At 49.8% G+C, this 12,993-nt stretch overlaps 1 protein-coding gene across 2 annotated transcripts in view; it reads left to right on the top strand.

Moving 5' to 3' along the window:
* The first annotated feature begins 2,490 nt into the window (after positions 1-2,490).
* C5H5orf24 (chromosome 5 C5orf24 homolog) overlaps positions 2,491-12,993 on the top strand; it is a 65,772-nt gene continuing 55,269 nt past the window's right edge. For both annotated transcript variants that reach the window (XM_077266089.1, XM_077266090.1), the window contains exon 1: positions 2,491-2,627. The gene's annotated coding sequence lies outside the window, so the exon portion shown is untranslated. The remainder of the gene's footprint in view (positions 2,628-12,993) is intronic.

A 12,993-nucleotide genomic window follows, 5' to 3' on the forward strand; every position in this document is an offset into this window, starting at 1 on the left:
AGGGACACCACAGTACGGCCGTGTGCACATACAGGTCCGGTCATGTATAATATATACAGGGACACCACAGTACGGCCGTGTGCACATACAGGTCAGGTCATGTATAATATATACAGTGACACCACAGTACGGCCGTGTGCACATACAGGTCATGTATAATATATACAGGGACACCACAGTACGGCCGTGTGCACATACAGGTCAGGTCATGTATAATATATACAGGGACACCACAGTACGGCCGTGTGCACATACAGGTCAGGTCATGTATCATATATACAGGGACACCACAGTACGGCCGTGTGCACATACAGGTCAGGTCATATATAATATATACAGGGACACCACAGTACGGCCGTGTGCACATACAGGTCAAGTCATGTATAATATATACAGTGACACCACAGTACGGCCGTGTGCACATACAGGTCAGGTATAATATATATAGTGACACCACAGTACGGCCGTGTGCACATACAGGTCAGGTCATGTATAATATATACAGGGACATCACAGTACGGCCGTGTGCACATACAGGTCAGGTCATGTATAATATATACAGTGACACCACAGTACGGCCGTGCGCACATACAGGTCAGGTCATGTATAATATATACAGTGACACCACAGTACGGCCGTGTGCACATACAGGTCAGGTCATGTATACTATATACAGTGACACCACAGTACGGCCGTGTGCACATACAGGTCAGGTCATGTATAATATATAGTGACACCACAGTACGGCCGTGTGCACATACAGGTCAGGTCATGTATAATATATATAGTGACACCACAGTACGGCCGTGTGCACATACAGGTCAGGTCATGTATAATATATACAGGGACATCACAGTACGGCCGTGTGCACATACAGGTCAGGTCATGTATAATATATACAGTGACACCACAGTACGGCCGTGTGCACATACAGGTCAGGTCATGTATAATATATACAGTGACACCACAGTACGGCCGTGCGCACATACAGGTCAGGTATAATATATACAGGGACACCACAGTACGGCCGTGCGCACATACAGGTCCGGTCATGTATAATATATACAGTGACACCACAGTACAGCCGTGTGCACATACAGGTCAGGTCATGTATAATATATACAGGGACACCACAGTACGGCCGTGTGCACATACAGGTCCGGTCATGTATAATATATACAGTGACACCACAGTACGGCCGTGTGCACATACAGGTCAGGTCATATATAATATATATAGTGACACCACAGTACGGCCGTGTGCACACACAGGTCAGGTCATGTATAATATATACAGTGACACCACAGTACGGCCGTGTGCACATACAGGTCCGGTCATGTATAATATATACAGTGACACCACAGTACGGCCGTGTGCACATACAGGTCAGGTCATGTATAATATATACAGTGACACCACAGTACGGCCGTGTGCACATACAGGTCAGGTCATGTATAATATATACAGGGACATCACAGTACGGCCGTGTGCACATACAGGTCAGGTCATGTATAATATATACAGTGACACCACAGTACGGCCGTGTGCACATACAGGTCAGGTCATGTATAATATATACAGTGACACCACAGTACGGCCGTGCGCACATACAGGTCAGGTATAATATATACAGGGACACCACAGTACGGCCGTGCGCACATACAGGTCCGGTCATGTATAATATATACAGTGACACCACAGTACAGCCGTGTGCACATACAGGTCAGGTCATGTATAATATATACAGGGACACCACAGTACGGCCGTGTGCACATACAGGTCCGGTCATGTATAATATATACAGTGACACCACAGTACGGCCGTGTGCACATACAGGTCAGGTCATATATAATATATATAGTGACACCACAGTACGGCCGTGTGCACACACAGGTCAGGTCATGTATAATATATACAGTGACACCACAGTACGGCCGTGTGCACATACAGGTCCGGTCATGTATAATATATACAGTGACACCACAGTACGGCCGTGTGCACATACAGGTCCGGTCATGTATAATATATATAGTGACACCACAGTACGGCCGTGTGCACATACAGGTCAGGTCATGTATAATATATACAGTGACACCACAGTACGGCCGTGTGCACATACAGGTCCGGTCATGTATAATATATACAGTGACACCACAGTACGGCCGTGTGCACATACAGGTCCGGTCATGTATAATATATACAGGGACACCACAGTACGGCCGTGTGCACATACAGGTCAGGTCATGTATAATATATATAGTGACACCACAGTACGGCCGTGTGCACACACAGGTCCTGTAATCATAGTGACACCAGTACTGTAGTGTACACATACAGGTCTCTTCCTGTGAGAACATGGAGCCAGGCTCCTCCGTTCTTTACTTCCGCATACACAGATCGCAAAATGGCCGCCGCGCCGAATCTCTGACACTTCTGGATGTTTGACATCTTTACCGCCCTCCTCCTCCTCTCTCTCCTCCTCCTCTCCATCCTCCCTCTTTCTCCTCCTCCCCGACGGCCTGGAAGCCGAAGGTCCGGTCCACAAGGCGACAGCCTCGGTACCGCCGTTCAGACTAAGGCGCCTAGAGCTGCGGAGCGGCTGTCAGCAGCGACCCCCGGAGAACGAGGTGAAGCCTGTGATGATCGCTGTGCCGGTTCACGGCCATTGTCCTAAGTGTGCAGACAATGGAGCAGAGGGCTGTGCGGTCCACTTGTAGGTGGTCGCTGCGTCTGTGGTCGTACATCCCCGAGCTTGTATGTGTGATCATTGCTGCCGGATAGTGCCGGCCATGTATGAGATGGACGTGTGATGTCTCTGGGGATGGGGATTGTTGGTGTGTCCAGCAGTATTTACATCTTTCTAATGGGAAAAATAGAATAAACTGCATCTGGTGCCTATGGTGACAGATGACATGCCGCTCATCCTGCACCTTATCCTGTGCCTATGGTGACAGATGACATGCCGCTCATCCTGCACCTTATCCTGTGCCTATGGTGACAGATGACATGCCGCCCATCCTGCACCTGTGCCTGTGCTGCCAGATGACATGCCGCTCATCCTGCACCTTATCCTGTGCTGCGAGATGACATGCCGCTCATCCTGCACCTTATCCTGTGCCTGTGCTGCCAGATGACATGCCGCTCCTCCTGCACCTTATCCTGTGCCTGTGGTGACAGATGACATGCTGCTCATTTTGCACCTTATCCTGTGCCTGTGCTGGCAGATGACATGCCGCTCATCCTGCACCTTATTCTGTGCCTGTGCTGCCAGATGACATGCCGCTCATCCTGCACCTTATCCTGTGCCTGTGCTGGAAGATGACATGCCGCTCATCCTGCACCTTATCCTGTGCCTGTGCTGGCAGTTGACATGCTGCTCATCCTGCACCTCATCCTGTGCCTGTGCTGGCAGATGACATGCCACTCATCCTGCACCTTATCCTGTGCCTATGGTGACAGATGACATGCCGCTCATCCTGCACCTTATCCTGTGCCTATGGTGACAGATGACATGCTGCTCATCCTGCACCTCATCCTGTGCCTGTGCTGGCAGATGACATGCCGCTCATCCTGCACCTTATCCTGTGCCTGTGCTGCCAGATGACATGCCGCTCATCCTGCACCTTATCCTGTGCCTGTGCTGGCAGTTGACATGCCGCTCATCCTGCACCTTATCCTGTGCCTGTGCTGGCAGTTGACATGCTGCTCATCCTGTGCCTGTGCTGGCAGATGACATGCCACTCATCCTGCACCTTATCCTGTGCCTATGGTGACAGATGACATGCCGCTCATCCTGCACCTTATCCTGTGCCTATGGTGACAGATGACATGCCGCCCATCCTGCACCTGTGCCTGTGCTGCCAGATGACATGCCGCTCATCCTGCACCTTATCCTGTGCTGCCAGATGACATGCCGCTCATCCTGCACCTTATCCTGTGCCTGTGCTGCCAGATGACATGCCGCTCATCCTGCACATTATCCTGTGCCTGTGCTGGCAGATGACATGGCGCTCATCCTGCACCTTATCCTGTGCCTGTGCTGCCAGATGACATGCCGCTCATCCTGCACCTTATCCTGTGCCTGTGCTGCCAGATGACATGCCGCTCATCCTGCACCTTATCCTGTGCCTGTGGTGACAGATGACATGCTGCTCATTTTGCACCTTATCCTGTGCCTGTGCTGGCAGATGACATGCCGCTCATTCTGCACCTTATTCTGTGCCTGTGCTGTCAGATGACATGCTGCTCATCCTTCACCTTATTCTGTGCCTGTGCTGCCAGATGACATGCCGCTCATCCTGCACCTTATCCTGTGCCTGTGCTGGAAGATGACATGCCGCTCATCCTGCACCTTATCCTGTGCCTGTGCTGGCAGATGACATGCCACTCATCCTGCACCTTATCCTGTGCCTGTGCTGCCCGATGACATGCCGCTCATCCTGCACCTTATCCTGTGCCTGTGGTGACAGATGACATGCCGCTCATCCTGCACCTTATCCTGTGCCTGTGCTGGCAGTTGACATGCTGCTCATCCTGGACCTTATCCTGTGCCTGTGCTCCCAGAAGACATGCCGCTCATCCTGCACCTTATCCTGTGCCTGTGGTGACAGATGACATGCCGCTCATCCTGCACCTTATCCTGTGCCTGTGCTGCCAGATTACATGCCTCTTATCCAGCACCTTATCCTGTGCCTGTGCTGCCAGATGACATGCCGCTCATCCTGTACGCCTTATTATTATTATTTATTTATATAGCACCATTGATTCCATGGTGCTGTACATGAGAAGGGGTTACATACAAGTTACAGATACCACTTACAGTAAACAAACTAACAATGATAGACTGATACAGAGGGGCGAGGACCCTGCCCTTGCGGGCTTACATTCTGTAGGATCATGGGGAAGGAGACAGTAGGTTGGGGGTTGCAGGAGCTCCGGTGTTGGTGAGGCGGTAGCTTCTGTAGTGATGAGGAGGCAGCGGGGTCAGTGCAGGCTGTAGGCTTTCCTGAAGAGATGAGTTTTCAGGTTCCGTCTGAAGGATCTGAATGTGGTTGATAGTCGGACGTGTTGGGGCAGAAAGTTCCAGAGGATGGGGGATATTTGGGAGAAGTCTTGGAGGCGATTGGATGAGGAGCGAATAAGTGTGGAGGAGAGAAGGAGGTCTTGGGAGGACCGGAGATTACGTGAGGGAAGATATCGGGAGATTAGTTCAGAGATATATGGAGGAGACAGGTTATGGATGGCTTTGTAGGTCAGTATTAGTAATTTGAACTGGATACCCTGAGGGAATGGGAGCCAGTGTTGAGATTTGCAGAGGGCGGAAGCGGAGGAGTAGCGAGGAGAGAGATGGATTAGTCGGGCAGCAGAGTTAAGGATGGACTGGAGAGGTGCAAGGGTGTTAGCAGGGAGGCCGCAGAAAAGGATGCTGCAGTAGTCAAGGCGGGAGATGATGAGGGCATGCACAAGCATTTTAGTAGATTGAAGGTTAAGGAAAGGATGGATTCTGGAGATATTTTTGAGCTGGAGGCGACAGGAGGTGGAAAGAGCTTGGATGTGCGGTTTGAAGGACAGGGCCGAGTCGAAGGTTACTGCAAGGCAGCGGACTTCCTGTACGGGGGAAAGCATGATGTCATTGATTGCGATAGATAGGTCAGGTAAGGAAAATCTGTGGGATGGAGGAAAGATGATGAGTTCAGATTTGTCCACATTGAGTTTGAGGAAGCGAGAGGAGAAAGAAGGAGGATATGGCTGATAGGCACTCTGGGATTCTGGACAGCAGAGCGGTGACGTCTGGGCCAGAGAGGTAGATCTGAGTGTCATCAGCATAGAGGTGGTACTGGAGTCCATGGGACTTTGAGTTGTCCCAAGCCAAGTGTATAGATTGAGAAGAGTAGGGGTCCTAGAACAGAGCCTTTGGGGACTCCAACAGAGAGAGGGTGGGATGAGGAGGTAGTGTGGGAGTGGGAGACGCTGAATGTGCGGTTGGAAAGGTACGAGGCGATCCAGGATAGGGTGAGGTCTTTGATGCCTCAGGAGGAGAGGATCTGTAGTAGGAGGCAGTGGTCAACTGTGTCGAAAGCAGAGGACAGGTCTAGAAGGAGGAGTACAGGGTATTGTCCAGTAGCTTTGGCGGTAAGTAGGTCGTTAGTGATTTTGGTCAGGGCAGTCTCAGTTGAGTGATGGGGGCGGAAACCAGATTGTAGATTGTCGAACAACAAGTTAGATGAGAGGTGGGAGGAAAGTTCAGCGAGCAGCAATATTGGGCGATAGCTGGACATAGCAGTTGGATCGAGGGTTGGCTTTTTAAGGATAGGCGTGATTGTGGCATGTTTGAACGCAGAAGGGAAGGTGCCAGAAGTTAGTGATAGGTTGAACAGGTGGGTTAGGGATGGGATAAGTGTGGTGGTGAGGTTGGGGAGGAGGTGGTATGGGATGGGGTCGAGCGCACAGGTGGTGAGGTGCGATTTGGAGAGGAGACAATTAAGCCCCCCTTCAGTGATGTTGGATAGGAAGGTTATGGTGTTTGGGCATTGGTCTGGTATACAAAGGGGTTGTGGTTGTTGAACAATAAAGACTTGCCTTGTCTGGTTGATCTTATTTTTAAAGTGTGTGGCCAAGTCCTCAGCAGAGATGAGGGAGGTTGGAGGGGGCAGTGGGGGGCGGAGGAGGGAGTTAAAGGTTTTGAATAACTGTTTGGGGTTGTAGGATAGGGAAGATACGAAGGTTGTCTATTGATACGTCGCACTCTGCCATGGATGAGAGGGACAACCGTGTCAATAGCTGATGCGAGAGTGGCATTGTAGAAAGCAGTGGCAGTGTCTGTGTCGTGGAGTGAGGATATGGATGCCAGTGGTACGATGGAGTCAGAGAGTGTGTGGGTGTCTAGGTGTGTAAAGGTTTCTGCGGGGGTGCGCATGTTGGAGGACAGGGATGAGAAGGTGAGCAGATGGTGGTCGGATAGAGGGAGAGGGGAGGTGGTGAAGTTAGATAGAGAGCAGAGACGGGTGAATACCAGGTCTAGTGTATGCCCGTCTGTGTGGGTGGCTGCGGAGGACCGTTGAGTAAGTCCAAAGGATGAGGTAAGGGACAGAAGTTTGGAGGCTGTTGACTGAAGGGTATCAATGGGGATGTTGAAGTCACCCATGATGATGGTGGGAATGTCAGCAAAGAGAAAGTGAAGAAGCCAGGTGGAGAATTGGTCAATAAAGGCAGTGGCTGGGCCTGGAGGTCGGTATATGACGGCCACTTGGAGGTTGGAGGGAGAGTAGATGCGGATAGACTGGACTTCAAAAGAGGGGAGGATAAGGGAGGGAAGAGGTGGGATTGGGTTAAAGGTGCAGTTTGAAGAAAGGAGAAGACCCACTCCTCCACCATGTTTGTTGCCGGGTCGAGGAGTGTGGGTGAAGTGGAGGCCTCCGTAACACAGCGCAGCAGGGGAGGCGGTGTCAGAGGGTGTTCCTGTGCCTGTGCTGCCAGATGACATGCCACTCATCCTGCACCTTATCCTGTGCCTGTGCTTCCAGATGACATGCCGCTCATCCTGCACCTTATCCTGTGCCTGTGCTGGCAGATAATATGCCGCTCATCCTGCTCCTTGTCCTGTGCCTGTGCTGGCAGATGACATGCCGCTCATCCTGTACGCCTTATCCTGTGCCTGTGCTGCCAGATGACATGCCGCTCATCCTGCACCTTGTCCTGTGCTGGCAGATGACATGCTGCTCATCCTGCACGCTTTAGACTGTGCCTGTGCTGCCAGATGACATGCCGCTCATCCTGCACCTTATCCTGTGCTGGCAGATGACATGCCGCTCATCCTGTACGCCTTATCCTGTGCCTGTGCTGCCAGATGACATGCCGCTCATCCTGCACGCTTTAGGCCGGCGTCACACATGCGAGTTTTACGGACGTAAGAGCGCAGAAACTACGTCCGTAAAACTCGCATAACATACGGCACAATTATTCTCAATGGGGCTGCTCCTATCAGCCGTATATTACGGATCCATAATATACGGCTTTCTACGGCCGTACAAAATCGCAGCATGCTGCGTTTGTCAGCGTATTGCGCAAAAAATTCGCCAATGAAAGTCTATGGGGGCGAGAAAAATACGGATTCCACACGGACCAGCAGTGTGACTTGCGAGAAATATGCAGCGGTGTTAGTGAAAAATCGGTAATTCAATTGCCGGCTTTTCATTTCTCCCCCCACAAACCCGACAGGATATGAGACATGGTTTACATACAGTAAACCATCTCATATCCCCATTTTTTTTGCATATTCCACACTACTAATGTTAGTAGTGTGTATGTGCAAAATTTCAGCGCTGTAGCTGCTAAAATAAAGGGTTAAATGGCGGAAAAAATTGGCGTGGGCTCCCGCGCAATTTTCTCCGCCAGAGTGGTAAAGCCAGTGACTGAGGGCAGATATTAATAGCCAGGAGAGGGTCCATGGTTATTGCCCCCCCCCCGGCTACAAACATCTGCCCCCAGCCACCCCAGAAAAGGCACATCTGGAAGATGCGCCTATTCTGGCACTTGGCCACTCTCTTCCCACTCCCGTGTAGCGGTGGGATATGGGGTAATGAAGGGTTAATGCCACCTTGCTATTGTAAGGTGACATTAAGCCAGATTAATAATGGAGAGGCGTCAATTATGACACCTATCCATTATTAATCCAATTGTTTGAAAGGGTTAAAAAACACACACGATTTAAAAGTATTTTAATGAAATAAACACAGCGGTTGTTTTAATAATTTATTGCTCTCTCAATCCATTTGCAGGCCCTCGCTTGGCAAAATAATAAACGCACAAGATACATACCTTCAGATGACCTATCACGTCCAACGAGGTAATCCATCTGAAGGGGTTAACTAATATTACAGGCACGAGCTGCGATAAACCACTCGCTCGTGCCTGTAATCCCCCGGGTGCTGAAAGGAAAGCTGGATCTGTACTTACATTGAGTTGCGGTGATGCGCCCCTGCTGGATGTTCTCATGAACTGCAGCCTGGGAACTTTTTCCCACGCTCCAGGTCATATGAGGACATCCACCAGGGGGCGCATCACCGCGACTGAAGGAAATGTAAGTCAATGACCTACATTTCATTCATTCGCCGGGGAATTACAAGCACGAGCACACAGCTGCATTAGCAGGGCTCCTGCCTGTAAAATAATTAACCCCTTCAGATGGATTACCTCGTGGGACGTGACGGTTCAGCTGAGGGTATGTATCTTGTGCGTTTATTATTTTGCCAAGCGAGGGTCTGCAAATGGATTGAGAGAGCAATAAATTCTTAAAACAACCGCTGTTTATTTCATTAAAATACTTTTAAATCATGTGTGTGTGTGTGTTTTTACCCTTCGCCACGACAGCACCCCACATGAGAGAGAGGGATCCGCCCATAGGAACAGGAAACCTACAGAATAAAAGGAGGCGGTCCCCTCTCCTCCTCAGTTTAGGTTACCTGTTTCTATGGGAACCCGAAGTACCTGCAGTCCAAAAGGATTCCTGGGCCATGCACCCGCCTGCGTCGGTCTCTGGTGGAACGGCAGGGGCTGCGGTACCAGAGGCAGCGGCGGGGGAGCCACTGTTTGCAGCCTCCCCCCTCGTCTGATCATCGCCATGGTCCGGGTTCGGTGCCGCTGGGCCGCCCGGATCCATGAGGACGCGCGCGCTCAGCGGCCGGCTTCTTATCCAGTAGCCGCCGCATGGTAAGGAGGAGCGGCGCGTCTAACCCGGAAGCCGCTGGAGCACTTCCGGGTTGGGTCCGGGGAGGCAGGAGATTCGGCGCCAGATTTAAAAGTGCAGCGCTAGCGTCGGCCGGTGTGTGTAAGTATGGCTTCACCGGCCGATGTAGCGCACTTGTCTGCAACAGAGCAGTCTCCCAGTAAGGAGACAAGCGCCAGGAGCAGCACCAAAAGTGGAGATCTATCCCAGGAAAAGCGATCTGCCACCAAACAGAAAGGTCTTTCAGCTAAGAATCCGCCTCCAGAACCGGTACCTGTCAGCTTCACTGGGTGAGTTTTAAAAGAGTCTCTTCCCATATGCTGATATATGTTCCTCCTATATCCCCTTCCTCTAGACTAAGAAAAGGACACATAAAACCAAACACAGAGAATGTGCCTTATGTTTGCAACCCCTCCCGGACTCATATACTAAGAGGTTATATGCAGAGTGCATCGTATTGACCTTACGGCAAGAAAACGTAATGACTCCGTCTGACGTTAGAGCCATAATTCGTGAAGAGATGCAAGGTCTGGCCCATACAAGTAGCACCAGTACCCGTCAGCCTAGCAGGTCCCGATCTCCAGTAAGCTCGGAGTCAGAGGTAGTACAAAAATCCTCTGATGAAGAGGAGTCCCAGCCAAGTTCATCGGAATATGAAGGAGGGCTTTGTCTACCAAATAGTAGTGTAGACAATTTAATTAAAGCCGTCAGGAGCACGATGGGGTGCCCAGATGAGAAGGGAAAGAAGTCAGCGCAGGACATCATGTTCGCGGGGTTAGGACAAAGAAAACGAAGGTCCTTCCCCGCCATACCCACAATTAAGGAGCTGGTTAAAAAAGAGTGGGAGAAACAACATACAAGAGGATTCTTGCCATCCTCTGCTAAAAGACGATACCCCTTCAGTGACGAAGAACTTAATTCCTGGCAAAAGATACCAAAAGTTGATGCGGCAGTGGCTTCAACTTCTAAACAGTCGGTCTTGCCTGTGGAGGACTCAGGGACTCTAACTGATCCGTTAGACCGAAAAGCAGAAGCCTTACTTAAGAGGTCATGGGAGGCTAATACGGGGGCATTTAGACCAGCCATCTCTAGCACCTGTACTGCAAGGTCACTGCTAGTATGGACAGAGCAGCTGGAGGAACAAATTAGGAGTGGAGCTTCGAGAAATACAATTCTGTCGAAAATCCCTCTAATGAAAGATGCAGTAGCATTTCTAGCCGATGCGTCGGTGGATTCGCTACGTCTAACAGCCAGGTCAGCCGGCCTAGTAAACACAGCCCGGCGAGCACTCTGGTTGAAAAATTGGAAAGGGGACGCACAGGCCAAGGCAAAACTTTGTGCGATCCCCTGCCAGGGAGAGCTTTCAGGAGGCGCTCCTTCACCAGGAACAAAACTACTGAACAAAGGGAGCGCTGGGAAGCAAAGGATCCAAAACAAAGAGGTGCTCTGTTTTCCGGATCCTATAACCAAAAACGTAATAAGTACCGTTAATTATGAAGTGGGCGGTAGATTGAAATATTTCTTTACTAAATGGAAGTTGATAACATCTAGTCCTTGGATTCTGGACATTATTGGGAACGGATTGAGATTAGAATTTGATAGGATCCCTTGGGATTCTTTTATTGTAACATCTCCAAGAGCTCAACAACAACAAGAAGCTCTGGAATCAGAGATCCTGTCGCTTCTATCTAAAAAAGTATTGATAGAGGTTCCCCGAGATCAAGGGAGGGGGTTCTATTCCCCTTTATTCTTGATCAATAAACCAGATGGTTCATTCAGAACCATCATAAACCTCAAAAAACTAAATTCCTTTTTACGTAATCACACTTTCAAAATGGAATCCATTAGTTCTACCATCAAGCTTTTGTTTCCTAGGTGTGTCATGGCCGGGATAGACCTAAAAGATGCTTACTATCACCTTCCTATACATGCCGAACACCAGCAGTATCTAAAGAGTAGCGGTCATCCTGAAGGGACAGGTTCGTCACTTCCAATACGTAGCAATGCCATTTGGGCTTTCTATGGCCCCCCGCATTTTTACAAAAGTAATGTTAGAGGTAATGGCTCAACTACGCCAACGGGACACTTTAATAATACCCTACCTGGATGACTTTTTAGTGATAGGGAATTCTGTGGCTCAATGTAAATTGCGGTTGTCTAACACAATCTCATCCCTGCAGGAGTTGGGTTGGATTATCAACTTCGAAAAGTCCAGACTGAATCCAGACACTACTCAAATGTTTCTAGGGATCCAGCTAGACTCCGTAAGTCAAAAAAGCTTCCTCCCGCATTCAAAGAAAACGACTATACAGTCAAAGGTGTCAGAAGCAATAAAAAACCCCTACATGACACTGAGAAAGGCTATGTCCTTACTAGGATCATTGTCCTCATGTATCCCGGCTGTACCATGGGCTCAATTCCATACCCGCCAATTACAGTACGAAGTACTGTCAGCCCAGGGACGGAAAGGACACCTAGAGAGTAAACTAACTCTCTCTAGAGATGTCATAGAATCTCTAGCCTGGTGGCTAGATATGGGACACCTTTCAGGGGGTGTACCGTGGATAGTAGATCCATCCAAAATAATTACTACAGATGCCAGCCCTACGGGATGGGGTGCACATATGGAAGATGACATAGTCCAGGATACCTGGAATCAGTCAGAATCATCATGTTCGTCAAATTGGAAAGAATTAACAGCAGTAGGAAAAGCCTTAAATTATTTTCTTCCACAGATTCAAGGAGCAGATGTAAGAGTTTTCTCAGACAACTCCACCACAGTGGCCTATGTAAACCGTCAGGGCGGTACACGGTCAGGAAGTCTGATGACCATCGCAGGGGAGATCTTCCAGTTTGCAGAGACTCATCTTACATCCCTAACAGCCCTACACATCAGAGGAGTAGAAAATACCAAAGCGGACTACCTCAGTCGAAACAGGCTGCGCCAGGGAGAATGGTCCTTAAACAGAACCGTGTTCATACTAATAACAAGAGCATGGGGAGTGCCTCAGATAGATCTATTTGCCACAAGAGGCAACAGGCAGGTAGAAAGATTCGCTTCCCTGAACCCCATGGATCATCCAGACATGCTGGACTCCCTACATCATCCTTGGGACTTCAGACTGGCTTACGCCTTTCCTCCAATGTCTCTAATTCCGCTAGTGATCAGGAAGATCAGGAGGGAACGTGCAAGGGTGATCCTCATTGCACCCTTCTGGCCAAAGAGGCCGTGGTTCTCCTGCCTCCAAAGCATGTGTCTATCCGATCCA

The sequence above is a fragment of the Ranitomeya variabilis genome, chromosome 5, assembly GCF_051348905.1.
Source record: "Ranitomeya variabilis isolate aRanVar5 chromosome 5, aRanVar5.hap1, whole genome shotgun sequence".
NCBI classification, from domain to species: domain Eukaryota; kingdom Metazoa; phylum Chordata; class Amphibia; order Anura; family Dendrobatidae; genus Ranitomeya; species Ranitomeya variabilis.